Here is a 4,135-nt window from a genome sequence, read left to right as displayed (position 1 = left end):
GGTCGGCCCAAGACTATAGTAGAAGACACTTGCCCAAGGTGCCACGCAGTGGGACTGAACCGAGGACCATGTGGTTGGTAAGCAAGCTACTTACCACACAGCCACTCTTGCTATGTTAGACATATTGAAAAACAAAAGGAACAAAGAAGAAAAAGAGGAGACATGTGGGATAAAGAGTTGCTGAAGTAGCCACAGGACGTGTGACGGAAGAGTTTGAAGAATTTGGAGCATGCGAACAGTAAAGGTGGTGCCTATAATAATTGGTGTGTTGGGAAGAGTAAGCAAAGATATAGAGAAAATGGTTGAAGGAGATTGGAATAGAATGCCCGGTAGAGCTCCTACACAACGTTTGTCTCTTAGGGACAGCAAGGAATATCAGGAGGGTTCTAAGCACTTGAAAGACTGTTGAAGACTTGTGGATACCTAAGGTTATAGGTAGAAACCCGCTATCCACATAAACCCTACCAGGAATAAGACCAGACCTGAGTTGAACCAAAATAACAACAACAACAACAACAACAATAATAATAATAATCCTTTCTATTATAGAAACTCGATTGTTTAGAAATAACAAGGAAAATTACTCTGTCCAAAGATTTTTCTAACATCAGAGTTACTTCCCTTGAATAAGAAACTTTTTTTTGTAGTGTTTATGCATATACAAATATAATAATAATAATAATAATAATAATAATAATAATACCACTAACACTAATTCTGAGGAAAGCAAAAGCTGGGTATGTATTCAAAAGCCACCAACAAAAAGTCAACCATTTGTTATTCATGGATGACCTCAAACTTTATGATGAAGCCCAAGTCAGTTCCCTCGATGATACGGTGTATACCTTCAGTGCTGATATCAGAATGGAGTTCGGACTGAGAAAGTGTGGTGTGTTAGTCTTAAAGTGAGGCAAAATCAAATGTATGGACGGGCTAACGATACCGTCGGAGAAGGTTATGAAGCAGATAGAAGAGACGGGCTATAAGTACTTGGGGATACTGGAAATGGATAAATTGATGGAGAAAGGAATAACAGAAAAAATTTAAGGTGGAGGCTTGTGTAGGATGAAAGATTGCAAATCAAAGCACTATACAAGAAATTGAAAACAATGAAACTGAAAATAGGTGGATAAAGAAAAAAATGCATAGTCAATTTCATAGGGATGTTGACGATAGGACAAACGGAGAAAAAAGATGGCTGTGAATGACTAAAAGTAATTTAAACTGGAAACGGAGGCTGTAATCTGTGCTGCCCAAGAGCAAGCACTAAGAACAAACTACATAAAATACAGAATAGACAACACATCAGAAAGGGATAAGTGCAGAATCTGTGGATAAAATGGTGAAACCGTATGGCATATTACCAGCCAATGTACGCCACTAGCCCAGAAAGAATATAAGAGATGTCACGACAATATAGCTAGGCTTGTCCATTGGACAGTTTGCAACAAGTATGGACTTGACAGCAAAAAATTGATACGAACATAAACCTGAAGGCATCAGCAAAAATGATAATGCAAAGATCCTGTGGGATTTTATGATTCAGTGCAACCATGAGATAGAGAATAGGAAGCCAGACATAGTGTTAAGAAAGAAAGCAAACGATGTTGGATCATAGATATAGCATGCCCAACTGACAACAAGGTATGTGTTAAGGAAGAAAGAAAAGTCGATAGATATGACAGGTTAGCTTGGGAAGTTAAGCACTTGTGGTCATGAAAGAGATGGTAGTAGTACCAATAATTGTCGGAGCCCTGGGAACAGTGAGTAAAAATATTGAGAAGTACATGGAACAAATAGGGGCTACAATAAGGGTGGAGCACTTGCAGAAAACAGCACTGCTTGGAACTGCTCAAATACTCCGGATGGTGCTTGAAAAATAAGGGGTGTTACCTTAGTTCACTGGTATTGAACAGCTGACATTGTGGTACATCTCCAGCGTTAGAAGCTGTGCAAAGGCAATAATAACAATAATATATATATGTGTAAATATATATATGTATATATATATATATATATATATATGCATACATATATACATATACATACATACATACATATATATGTGCATATGTATATATATATATATATATATATATATATATAAATCGGGAGAATTCACAAAAAAACAAAAGAGGAAGACAGGTGGTGTAGACAACAAACAGATGTATTAGTATAATGCCCGGGAAGTGAAAAAGTCTTTAATGTTTCGATCCTATGCTCTTCCACAGAAAGGAAGACAGAAAGAAACAAGGAGAGAAAAAAAAGAATGTGTAGTGGCTAGCGATCTATCATGGCGAATATGATAATTATTATATATATAATATAGACATACACAAACACATACATTCTTACACACACACACAGACAGATGTGTGTGTGTGTGTGTTCCTTGCCTTGTTATGGCATGATGGTTGTAAAATGTAATGTCATACAAGTAATGTTGTGTTTGTAACTTTCCATGAAAGCCTAAAGGCGGGAACTGCTGAGTTGCTGGTTTCCAAGCAAGGTAAGAGTTGGCAACAGGAGGACAATCTGGCCATAGAGAGATCTGCATCAACAAAGACTGTTTGTTGATAAAAACAAACATGGAAAAGTAGACAATAAAACGATGATGATGATGATGATGACGACGACAACAACAACGATAATAACGATGATGATGATGGTGATGATGATGGTTATGGTGATGCTGATGATGATGATAATGATGATGGTGATGATGATGATGATGATGATGACGATGACAAAGTTTATTTAATGGGTGGAAATGGTTGAGATGATTGAATTAAGTACATGACCTGATATGCTAATTATCACTTGTGTATATAACTTCACACCATTAATAAAAATTAATGAAGCATAAGGTTACATTTCTACATTGGTTAATGACACAAAAGAATCGGACCTAATGATTGTATATTGGCTGTTTTGTAATAATTAGACAAATTACAATACACATCCATCACTTAACGACATTGCTGTTTTTGTAATCAGGTCTTTTGTCTTATTTTGAAAGGAAGAGACATGCCCATAGCTTTTGAGGCTTTTTTTAGTAAATATAACAAGTGAATTATTATACGTAGTTAGTTGCCAAGGAAAAAACAAATACTTAGAATCCACAGAAACTAGTAGGGTCTTTTTTTTTTTTTTGATGAAGGGCTGCCTTGCACAAAATATGAAACATAAAAATCAAACATGTCTCACAGCATACAGTTAACGAACATTAGTGTGTGTGTGTGTGTGTGTGTGTGTGAGAGAGAGAGAGAGAGAGAAGGAAGAGGAGGAGAGAAAATTATGCGCTCTCTCTATTTCAGGTCTGTTCCAGGTCGTGGAGAGAACCTGGAGTCGTGAGGGCATGTCATTAATAAGGTCATGATGATGACAAAAGGACTATGATGAACTGAACAGATTGACAGAATGGGTTTATAGAGTTCTGTGATATTGAAGACATGTCTAAGTATTTGGAGTGATTGAACATGTAGTGGCCAGGATTATAGGAGAGTTAGAGATGGTTACAGTCACCAACTGAGTCCTCAGCACATCCAAGTAGATGTTTATTTTGAGTAATTCTATACCATTATGTATGTGCAGCCTGTGGTCATGCAATGTAATCATGTAATGTGTGCTATTTGTAGTCTGTCGTGGAGAGACTGATCAATCTATACAGGGAAAGGCATAGCTCAGAATATGTTGTTTGTAAAACAGACGAAGCAGCCATGAACTATCGAGGTGCTCTCCACCTTGGATTTTCTACCTTCAAGAAATAAAACTGAAATGGTGATTGTATTTATAAAAGAAGAGAACATCATCCTAATCATCATCGTCACCATTGTTTCCGCATCCACTTTTCCCTGCTTGCTTGAGTCAGACACAGTTTATTGAGGTAGATTTTCTAGGGTCAGATGTCATCAACCATCAACTGATTCAAAGCAAGGTAATGGTTCCCCATGGCCAGACGCTTTTTCGCAGAATATTGGGAAAATGAATGACACTGCTTGTATCACAGTGACACTCATTTACAATAACTATGTGATGTCAAGACAAGGAGACACACACACACACACACACACACACACACACACACATGCACATGCACACACACACACACATGCATACCCACACACATGCATAC

This window comes from Octopus bimaculoides, chromosome 10 (genome assembly GCF_001194135.2).
Source record: "Octopus bimaculoides isolate UCB-OBI-ISO-001 chromosome 10, ASM119413v2, whole genome shotgun sequence".
NCBI lineage: Eukaryota > Metazoa > Mollusca > Cephalopoda > Octopoda > Octopodidae > Octopus > Octopus bimaculoides.
Note: the sequence above shows the minus strand (reverse complement) of the source record.